We start from the raw sequence: 12,078 nt of genomic DNA, 5'->3' as shown, positions 1-12,078 counted from the left end.
CCAACAGCTGTAGAGTGGGTTTCCAGGAGACTAACCAAATGCCTGGGCAAAGAGTAAGGTCTTTGCCATGTGCCTAAACCCATAAAGGTAAGCACACGGGGGATCTCTGATGAGTGACTGTGCCAAAGGCTGGGAACAGTCATGGAGAAAGCCCTCTTACATACCCCCCACTCCCTGCACCTCAACAGAGAGGGGAGGTAACACCAAGAGTTCTTCAATGCCCGGGTAGGTACATATGGGTGCAAATGCTCCTTCAAGTAAGCAGGGCCCAAGGCATTTATGGCTCTGTTCATCAACATCAGCACCATGAATTGGGCCCGGGAGCAAATTGGGAGCCAGTGCAGTTCCTTAAGGACCAGCATAATGTGCATCTGGCGAGATATACCAGATAACAGCCTAGCTGCTGCATGCTACACCAGCTCCAGCTTCCAGACCATTGGCAGCCCCAGTGGTGGGATTCAGCCAGTTTGCACTGGTCCAGTTGCAAAAAGCGGCGGGCTCCTCTGAGGTGCTAAAAGCCCCATCCTTCCCTCTCCCAGGGGAATGAGAGTGAGGCTTTCAAAGCCCCTCAGAGCAGCTGGCTGTTCCAGGCCTCTCATAAGCCATCTTTCAAATCCCCCTCAGAGCAGCTGGCTTTCAAAACCCACTCTGAGCAGCCGGCTGCTCCAGGCCTCAGAGCTCTGAGGCCCCAGAGCTTTGAAAGCTGGCTGCTCTGAGCCCAGTCCTTCCCTCTCCCAGGGGAGAGGGAGTGAGGGGGCTCCCCCAAAGGCCGCGCCACTGGCCCAGAGGCACACGGCCCGATCTGCAGCTGATCAATCCACCATGGGGGCCTTTGGTGGCTGCTGCCCCCCCGGGCCTCCTGGTCAATGCCAGAGAAAGTCTCCCCAGCTGTGCAGCCTGCCCTCAGGCGCACAGCCCGCTCCAAGGCCAGCCGCCTCCCACAGCCTTCCAGTGAAAGAAGCCCAGCCCCTTCAGTGGCCAGGTGGCTGGCCTGGCAGCACACGTGCCAAGCTGCAGCCACTGCCTTCCCTTGCCTCCCCCTGGCCCAATATCAAAAGGGGGGTGCAGCAGCCAGGTAAGTGGGCAGGGGGGCACATGATGGTGGGTGGTGGTGGCGGCGAACCGGTAGTTAAATCATTAGAATCCCACCACTGGGCAGCCCTACATAGAGCACATTACAATAGTCTAATTCAGAAGTTACCAGAGCATGTAACACTGTGGCCAGGTTTTCATTGCCCAGAAACTGCAGAGCTGGTGAACCAGACAGAGCTGCTGGAAGGCCCTCATGGCCACTGCTGTCACCTAAAGGTCAAAGGACAGCAGTGAATCCAGGAGCACCCCCAGATCTTGCATCCATCCTTCTGGGGCAATACAACCCCATCCAGAACAAGGTGTCCCCTGATCTCACAAACTCAAGAGCTTGGACACGGACAACCTCAGTCTTGTCTGGATTCAACCTCAGTTTGTTGGTCCGCATCCAATCCATAACTATTTTCAGGCAGTAGTCCAGCACATGGAGCACCTGTGCTGATTCTGATCAAATGGAAAGATAGATCTGGGTGTTATCTGTCTACTGATGACACTTGATTCCAAATCCCCTGATGAACTCACCCAGCAGCTTCGTGCAGATGTTGAGTGTAGGGGACAGGAGTGGAGCTCCTGCCAAGGAACCCCTTCAAGGGAGAGCTCCCTTAACGTTATCTTCTCCAGGATTAGAGAGCTTGGTAACTCAGTGGCTTCTTCCGAGATAAAGCCTCCAGGACTACAACTCCCATCAGCACCAATTGGCCTTGCTGGCAGGGGTTGATGGGAGTTGTAGTCCATGAACATCTGGACAGCCGCAGGTTGCAGACCCCTGCTCCAGAACCAACTGTGAAGGTAAGAGAACCACTGTGACCCAGTGCCCTTCAACCTTATTCTACAGAACCTATACAACAAAATACCATGTTATATGGTATCAAAAAATTGCTGAGAGATCAACGGTGTAGTATTCCCCCGTTCTCTCATGATAAAGACAATCTGTCAGGGCAAACAAGGCCATTTCCAACTATAACCACACCTGAAAACAGATTGACATGGGTCCAGAAAATCCATTTCTTACAAGTAAACCTGCAGTTGAGCCACCACCATTGTCTCTAGGACCTTGCCCAAAAATGGGATGTTGGCCACCGGGCAATGATTACCCAGCAACATAAGGTCCAAAGAGGATGCCACAAAAAGGGGGAAGACCTCCACCTCTTTCAGAAGTGCTGGCACTACTCCCTCCATCAAAGAGGCGTTTATCACCTCCTAAACCCACTGGGTCAGCCTCTCCTGAGTAGCATTTATCAGCCAGGATTGAAAGGGTCCAGGGGACTAGTAGCAAGCTGCATCCCAGCAATCAACTTGTCTGTGCCCTCGGACCTCAAAAACTGAAATTGATCTAATAAAACCAGTCCAGATGGTTTTCTGGACATTTCCATAGGATGTTGTTCAACAGTGGAGTTCAATCCCATGTGGATCCAAGCAACTTTATTCTCAAATGGTGCAGCAGAATCATCATAGCAGATACCAGGGGGCACCCAGGTTACAGTCCTCCAAGGGGAGAACAGCAAGCCATTAACCACCCTGGAAGGCTACTGGAAGGCTACTTGCGGATGAAATGAGGGCAGATAAGTATACCTTCTTGGCCACCACCACCATGACTTGGTAGACCTAATAATGGGCTGTCACCAGTTTTTGGTCAGATCTGCAATGTGATTTCTGTCACCTGTGCTCAATCTGTCACCTCCCATCATTTCCCTTAGGTCCCTAATATACCATGGCACCCAAAGGGCTTTGCCAGAGACACCAGGGTGCTTAGTGGCCCTCCTGATTTCACCATTTTGAAGGAAAACTAGCACCGTGACACAGACGCACAGCTGGGCAGGAGTGCGCCTAGGGCGCACTCCATGTTTTCTGCCCCCTGTGGCCCCACCCTCTCCTCGCCCTTTCCCCCCCACAGCCCCACCCCTTCCCCCATGGACCCCCAACTTACCTTTTCCAGACGGCAGAAAACAGGCGAGGGAGTTGGGATCGGGGGGGGGGGTGATTTTCATGCCTCCAGGCATGCGCCTAGTTCAGTGCTTCCCACCCCTTGTAGCTCTGCTATTGCCTTGACAGGAAGGCCAACAATGTCACCAGGAAAATCCCCCAGAGCACTCAGGAATTCTTGGGATTCCATTCTTCTCCAAGGAGGAACCATTTTAATTTGTCCCCCACTCCTGCAGTGTGGGAGTGACATTTGAAACCAAAACTTCACCAGATAATGATCTGTCCTTGACAAGGGACAGATCACCCGCCCCTTCGTAAAGACCAGGTCGAGAGCAAGTCCAGCTGAATGTGTCAAAACAGAAACAAACTTAGGCATCCCCATGGTTGCCAGGGTGACCATGAGGCCCTGAGCTGGACCACCAGAGGCATCCTCAATGTGGAAGTTGAAATCCCCCAGAACCACTGTACTGGGAGTCTCTAACACCATCTCTCAAACTGCTGAGGCAGGGAGGCTGAGGCAGGGAGGCAGTTGGGCAGTGGGGTGAGTGGTACCCCAGCAGCATTTACAACTTCTCTCTCTGACCAAGCACCAAGAACAAACTCTCTACACTGGCCACAAAATGGGAAGGTCATCTGGTGAGTGTGATGGAACCTCTATGGACCACAGCCACTCCCCCACCGTGCTCCACCAGCTTAGCCTTGTGCTGCACACAGTAACCCAGGGGGCGGAGCTGGGTAAACCCCTGCTCACCCCCAAGTCGTCTCTGTGATTCACCCCAGGTTGGCCCCCTCATCTATGATCAAATTGTGGATGAGGACAGATTTATTTTGGACTGACTTGACATTCACAAGCAGCATCACCAGGCCAGTGGGCTGGACAACACGCACCCCTGCTCTCCAAAGGTTGGGGGACAGAGTAGAAGGAGTTATAGCATAAAGACCTCTAGAACCTCTTTTCTGCAACCTATCTCTCTGTGCCCCAACACTATAGTGCCCCTTGCCCATTAGCACTGAAATACGGTCATCAGCCCTGCCTTCCTCCCCACCTGGGCACAGTTGCAATAGTGGGAGATCTCTAGCCACCGTTTGAAGGTTGGCAAACCTTGCCAAGACAGAATGGCTTGCCTAAGGACTCAAGTATATTCACAGCCAATCAGGAACCAAGGACTTCCCAACTTATAACTCAGTCTCTTATAGTACCATCGTAAGTAGAGAGACACTCTCCAAAAGTCTGTTGAAATCAATGGCAATGCCATTGTGCTATGCAGACACTGTGCTGTATAGCTATCAATATATTATAGTGTGTCTACATGTCTAATATTGAACCTAATGATGAGCTAATCATCAGTATTTGTTTCCTGAATATGAGGAATATTTTGGAAAGTAAGTGATTCTGAAGGTACAGTTTGCTTAGACATCAACTATTCTAATTGATCAGGCTTCATCTCTGAATACTTATGAGTATCTTCTTTGTATAATAGTTTGCTTTTACTTAGGTAAATTGAACACTGAAATGATATTATTCTGTAGCAGTCTCTCTTTATTGGCTTGTAACAGAGTAATTTGTATTTCAAAGCCTGATAGCTAGATTTGAAAACATCAGCCTTGTAAACAAATACCTTACCACATGATCATTATTTGAGGCATATTAACAATCAGGAGGAAAAGCAAAACTATTTTTGGACTTCCATAAGCTTCTTGTCCTCAACACTAGGATCCAGTTCTTACTTGTCAAAGGTTACTAAGCAAGTGGCTGTTTACAATAAATAATGTGAATCTTTGTTAAATGAATAAATTGATATTGTTTGTTATTTTTTAATTCCTCATGTGCAACTGTGCAGGGTTTTTTTTTCCCAGCGGGGTTTTATTTTTATGTGGGTTTTGTAATGGAGAAAAACTGCAAATAAATAATAGCAAAAATAAATTAAGACCAAGGGAATAATCAATGAAAGCAGAAAAACATTCGTTTTCTTGTTGAATGATGTATTCAACATGATAAAAAGGCCTTCTATTAGCTGGTTTTTGGCTGGTGCTGTAAGGTAAATAATAACTACCATACAGAATTGTATCGGTCCAAGTAAAGGAAGAACATTGTGATCAGCAATATAACAAGCTTAACACATGAATGTGCAAAGTTGTTTATGTCCTTGCTTAGGATCTGGAGCAGGGGGTCTCATCTCTCTGCCTTCTTGTCTTGCGTTCCTGCTTTTTCTTCTTCTCATGCTATATTTGACATTCATACGTAAACTTATGAATTTATTATATTATTTATGGTCAGTCTTTGCCAAAGGGACTCAAGGCAGATTACAAATAGTGAGTCAGTACAGTAAACAAAATAGAACTTTCAGTAACGAATGCAATACGATTTTAGAAATCTGGAACCACCAGAAAGAGCTGAAGCATATCATAAGTATTCAAATGACACAGGTAATAGGATCTTACTACAATAAGCTGTACACAGCAGTATAGACCAGAGTCCCAATCATTTATCCTGGTAAGTTTGTGAACCATTTTGTATAGTGCAATGCTATTACCTGCACAGAAAGCCCTCTTGAATAATTCATTGTTGTATAGTTTAGTGTTGTGGATGGCCATGAGAGTGGGAACTTTCCTGATGTCTTTGGGCAGGAGTCACAATGGAGGAAGCATGTGTATAGGCAGTTGTTGATTTAGCCCATTTGCAGGTGGGCACCTGCAGAAGCCCCTACTGACATGATTGAAGTTGGCGAAACATAGGGGGAGAGGCAGCCCAGCAAATAAGAGCATCCAAGGCCTGAAAGGGTGATAGCCAATACCTTAAATTGAGCCTGGTAACAAATGGGAAATCAATGAAGTATCTGCAGAAGGGGTGTAATATGTATGCTCCATCTAGCTCTAGTGAATAGTTGACCCACAGAATTCTAGACCAGTTGGAGTTTCTGAGGGTTTTGAGGGGAGACAAATGTACCGTGCCTTGCAGTAGTCTAGTTGCCAATCTAGAACGGAAATGACAGCCAATTTAGTGTAGTGGAAATAGTGTTAGATTATGATCTGGGAGACTCAGGTTCAGATCCCCACTCTGTTGTGGAAGCTTGCTGGATCAACTTGAGCTAATCACACACTTTCAGCCTAACCTAACTCACAGTGTTGTGAAACAGGGAAGAGTAATGTAAGGGAGAAAGGTAGGGTATAAATAAAAGTGTTTTTCTTAGGTGTCACCAGTTTTTAGATGTTTGGCAAGCAGGCATTAATGCAAGATAGTCCGTTTTTTCATTCAGTCTTGTCATTTAATCAAGGCAAGCCACAGGACAAGAAGAATTAAGGGGTTATTAAGTGCAAACATCCAGGGCTTCAATTACCACAATGTAAATAGCTGATTGTTTCCAGTAGGGAAAGCACTCATCCAGCCCATTTACAAAAGAGTATTTCTCAGCTTTGGCTGCAGGCATGAGTCACAAAAGTCTTTAACTATTGCTCTGTTTACCTTTAATGCCATTTCTTTCTCTTTCTTTCTCACTAACTCTTCCCAGTTCCTCCTGGGTTGGCTAGATTCCCAATGGTTTCCACCTGGTCTCCTGCACTAAAATCAGTGAGCCTCCTTCTCATTTATGTGAACTTCACAGCTAGCTAGTTCTGCCGCCTCTATTCCTGTCACACCCATACACAAAAACAGTGTGCCATCATAAGTTTCACAAACCAATTGAGGTTTATAGAAACATGAAAACAACCTGAGATTTGTCTGGGGCTGATCCAGCCTTTCAGATCCAGCCATGAAGAGATGGCATTTTTTCCTTGTATTGCCCACAGATATGTGCTAGAGGGGTACTACATCACATTCTTGGGTGTGATGTAAAATTTCACACGAGTTTTCTGAACATTCTGGGGTTCTGGTAGCATCTCTTTTGGTTGCAGACCCTTGTGTAAATTGATACTCTGATGTTCAGGAAAATGTTCAGAATATCCTAAATATTTGGCTAAACAGCCTAAATTGTAGCAAATGAAGCTGCAACAATAAATAGTGCAAGTTAGACCCTCTGCACAGAGGTGCTGGAATATATGCCTTGGACTCTCTGGAAACCATTCCCTATTTCTAAACAAATGTCCATGAAGTAACTTTGAGCTTAAGTTTCTTATTCTAGCCATCAGGATGTGATCCATGCAGAAGGAAGAATGAGGAGGTGCCAAACAGAATGTAGAACATATTCACCCTCTCAGTCACTTGTGCAGAATAGTGGTTTCATTGTTCCATGAAGGTGCCATAAAAACCCACATTCAAAATGCACACTGCATTTTAGAAAAACACAATCTGCATTTACAACCATGGTTCTAAGTACTTTATGTGTTAAGCAAAACTAGACTAGAAAAAAGCTAGTTGAAGGATAATTGTCAAGTGCATCCTTGTAAATGGGATTAAAGTTGTAAGAGCCTATTGATTGTTCAGTTTGAAAATGCCAGACTTCGTTATAGTAAAAATCTGGCAAAGAATTCACATATTAGTCCAAGATGGGGTTCACTATTTTCTGTATTTTTTGGGTTCGGCTTTAAAAAATCTGAAAACTTTTTGAACAGCTGAAAAAAGCTGGAACTTCATGCTGGCTTTTTTGACTTTTTTAAAGCCAAAAAATTCCCAGCCTGAGAACTGAATGCAGAGATCAGTTCAGCCAACTCTTGCACACTGTTCTGCTGGCTGCCCTGCTGCTTCTGAAGTCCTCATGGACTTTGAAGGCAGCAAGGGAGAACTGAGTGAAGGGATTGGGTGAGCTGATCCCCCATACACAACTCTCCTGGCTGCCCCACTGCCTCTGAAGCCTGCTTGGGCTTTGGAGGCAGAGCGGAGAGATAGCTAAAAGCCAAAAAAGACAGCTGTGAATTACCACGGACTGAGGTTGCTGAGCAGGGTGGGCAAATTACCACGGACTGAGGTTGCCGAGCAGGGTGGGCAAATTACCACAGACCGAGGTTGCCGAGCAGGGTGGGCAAATTACCACAGACCGAGGTTGCCGAGCAGGGTTTCTCTCTTCCGACCACAATGAGGGCGAAAGCAGGTGGTTGGCCATGTTGGGCCAGGGCAAGTGCCAGCTTGCTGGCAGCCACCGGCCATGTCAGGAAAGGGGAGGGTAGCCCGAGACTTTAAAGGGCCAAGCCATCCTTTGTGCCAACCATTTGCTTGGGCCGGCTAGCGATTTGCCTGCCCACCTCACCCTTACTTTACTTGGCTTTGTTAATGCATGCTAGATTGTCATAGTCATCAGCAGTTTGGCGCATGATCTGGAAGGGCCAGAGGAAGGGAGGGCCAGGGGAAGGGAGCTGGTGAGCTAACTCTTCCCCTCAGGATTGACTGACAGCGGCAAGGGGCTACTGCCCTGCCAACAGGGCATCTGGGGAGCACCTCTTGCCAGGAGCGTCCACCCAGCAGAGCCCCACAGCAGAGTGGAGCTCCAGTATGAAGCATCCGCCTACGGGAGCTTCGCTGTGATGCTTATGTGACCAGATCAAGAGTCATGCTGCGCCTCACACTTCTGTGTGATTAATAAAGAATGGCTATGGCCAATTGATTTAACCCAGCTAAAATGTGTGGTGTAATTATTGGGCAGGGACTTCGCCCTGAAGGAGTTCCACCCTTGGATGGCAAAAAGCTGAAATCAAGCTATACACATCCATGTAGCATTGCAAAAGAATAGGCAGGTTCGAGCAAACCCCAGTTAATTTTCTTCCTGATCATGTATGATAATCATGGTGCTCATCATTTGATGGGCAGTTTGATTGCTCATAAACAGACTGAACCTGTTTGCTGGATTGCTTTCTACATCTGTGAACATTAAGTGGCATCTATTAGCGAATTACACCAGCATTGCACATCATCACCAGTTGTCTAAAAGAATTGACTATATAATGATACTACTACTACTACTACTACTACTACTACTACTACTACTACTACTAATTCATTTATATTCTGCCCTTCCACAATGAAGTGGGCTCAGGGAGGATCACAACAAAACTGTATCAATAATATTATGCACAGTAAAATATGGCACATGAAATAAAAACATTTATACAACCTTAAAATAACAATAGCACCTAAACTACCACTCATGGTACTACCCATAAGTTTATATTATGGAAGTCATGTACAGGGTGGTAAAACACATACCCAGCATACTTAAAACAAAAGGGGGGGGGTAGGCTAAGGAGGTCCAGATGTTGCAGGGGTTAGCTTCAGGGAATTTTAGGTGTGTAGACTAGCTAATGCTAATGGAATTGATGTAGCTGTGATAAGAAAGCCATTGCTGTCTCAGCTATAGGCCTGGTGGAACATCTGTGCCATGCAGGCCCTTTGGAAGTCACAGAGGTTTGTCAGGGTCTTGTTCTCCTTAGATAGAGAGTTCCACAGGAGTGGACCACAGCCAAACATGCCATGGCCCTGACTGAGAACAGCTGAGTGGTCTTTGGGCCAGGTATCACCAGAGATTATCCAGAGAGGACCACAAGGTTCTCTGGAGGGTAGCAGATGAGGTGGCCCTGCAAACTCAATGATCCCAGATTGTTTAGGGCTTTGAAGGTAAGAATCAATACCCTGAATCTGATCCAGAATTCAATTTGAATCCAGTGCAGCTGGTGAAGCGTAGGTTGAATATGTGCCCTCCAACCAGTTTCTTGCTCAGCCACAGGTTCTCTGTCTTTGATGGATTTAGCTTCATGTGGCTATGTTTGACCACCTGACTGCAAACACCAGACAATTGACCAAAACATCTGTGACAGTGCCTGACCAACTACTGCCCATCAGCAGACAGAACTAGGTTTTATCAGTGTGCTGTAGGCATCCCAGCCCCAATATGCAAATTAACTGGGAGAGGGGGTGTATCTCCTAACATCACACTGTTCCTGACTTTGGAGAAATAAGATCAGCCACTGGAGAACTGTCCCATGAAGCCCAGTGTTGGTGAAATGGTGGGTCACAAGATCAAAGTTGACCATGTGAAATGCTGATGATAGATTTATTAAAACCAGCAGCACTGACCTGTCCTGGTCCAGTGGCTGTTGGATATCATCTGTGACGATGAACTTCACACTCTCCATCTGATAGCCAGGCCACAAGCCAAACTGGAATGGATCAAGGGCCAATGTGCCCTCCAGGAATTCCTGAAGATGCTCAGCCACTTCTCTTTCAACTACCTTCCCCCCAAAAAAGTTGATTTGACACTGGGCAGTAGATCAGTTGGATGCAGGAATGGTTTATTGATCAGGGGTGTTAGCACTACTTCTTTTAGCAACCCTGGGAAGATCCTGAAACTGACGGATAAGTTATAACAACTTCCAGAGGAACTCATATCTTCTGTGGCTACCAGCCAAAAAGGGCATGGATCAAGAAGGCAAGTAATTGACTTCACTGCATCCAGGATCCTTTTGGCATCCCAGAGAACGGCTGAAGTGGTCCAGTGTGGGAAAAGAAGGTGGTTATCAGGCCTCCAGTTGGCTTATTGTATCAACATTGGCAGAGAGGTCATGGAGGAGCAACAAGACTTTATCTGCCCAATAGCTTGCAAAAGTCTTACAGCAGAAGATGTTGCATTCTTCTGGATCAACATTTGCAGATAACATGAAAACTGGACTGTTAATATTTTGGTTGACATATGTATATTTATGCTAATAATTTTCATAACTTGTTCCATGTAATTAGTTCAGCATTATTTACAGATATAAACAAATGACTAAATGAAGTTTCACAAGTGATTAAATCACATTGATTAAACAAATTAATCTACACTTTAAAGATAAGGATAGGTTCAGTGGCGGAGCTACAAGGGGCGGGGTGTGTGCCGTGCACCGGGCACACGCCTGGGGGTGGAAAATCACCCCAAGGGCCCTCCCCCTTCCCCCTGCAGTGCCCCCTGCAGCGCCCCCCACGGCGCCCCCCCCCCTTCCCACAGTTCCTTTCCTTTTCCTATAACACTTTCGGGCTGAAAAAAAGGCCTGTTTAGAGTACAGGCTAAAAACGGCCTGAGGAACTACAATTCTCAGGAGACCTTGGGGCTCACAAGGTCTCCTGGGAAGTATAGTTCCCATCAGGCCGTTTTTAAGCCTGAACTGTGAATGGACCTTTTTTTCAGTTTGTTTTTTCTGCCTATGTGTAATATCTTACATTTATTTCCACTGAAATTCATTTTGTTAGTTTTGGCCCAGCTCTCTAATCTGTCAAGGTCATTTTGAATTCTGAACCTGTCCTCTGGGATTTTAGCTACTCCTCTTCATTTGATTTCATCTGCAAATTTGATAAGCATGCCCTGTATTTCATCATCCAAGTTATTGATACAAATATTGAATATCACTGGGCCCAGGACAGAACCCTGTGACACCCCACTAGGATGAAGATGAGCCATTGGTGAGCACCCTTTGGGTTCAGTCAGTCAACCAATTACCAATTTATCTAACATTAGTATTGTCTAGCACACATTTCACTAACTTGCTTGCAGGAATATCATAGAGGACCTTGTCAGTGTCATGATGGTGCCATTGCGGGGGGTGGGGGGATTGCTTTCGCTTTTGCAGGTGCAATTTTATCACTTCTAGCTGTGGCCTTAGAGTTCTGCGGCTGGGAAGAGACTCCAGGCCGGACAATGAGAACAGTCTGCTTCTCATGTGAGGGTGGGGATCTTACATTCATATTATCGAGAGTTTGGCACAGCTTTCGCCAGAACTCTCTTTCTATGTTCCTGACATGTCTTCAATAAAAGCCTTGAACCAATCAAGTGATTTATTGTCTGAATGGGAAATCTGACAGTCAGAGGCCTTACTAAAATCAAGGTATGCTACTGTTACCCAGGATGGAGACACAGTCTCTCAATAATGTATGGAAAATTAGCTCAGAGCAGACTGCTTATTAATATTGCTGGAGGTTGGGAATCTTTAATACCAGTGTATACAAAGATCAGCTCTTGGAAGAAAATACACAGGGAGAAATATAATGTAGATTTGATAATATTCATTTTAGGGCTAAGAGGTTTACAAACACTTGATTAAATGTAATAAACATACACACACAAAACTCCTAAGATATAAATAGGTTGGAAAATAGGTTTGAAATAG

At 46.0% G+C, this 12,078-nt stretch overlaps 1 protein-coding gene across 1 annotated transcript in view; it reads left to right on the top strand.

Annotated features, from left to right (window-relative positions):
- Positions 1-12,078, top strand: part of ATP2B2 (ATPase plasma membrane Ca2+ transporting 2) — a 325,928-nt gene that overhangs the window by 12,789 nt on the left and 301,061 nt on the right. The gene's annotated exons all lie outside the window — the stretch shown is intronic.

Source organism: Sphaerodactylus townsendi, linkage group LG03 (genome assembly GCF_021028975.2).
Source record: "Sphaerodactylus townsendi isolate TG3544 linkage group LG03, MPM_Stown_v2.3, whole genome shotgun sequence".
NCBI lineage: Eukaryota > Metazoa > Chordata > Lepidosauria > Squamata > Sphaerodactylidae > Sphaerodactylus > Sphaerodactylus townsendi.
This window is presented reverse-complemented; position numbering and strand designations above follow the sequence as displayed.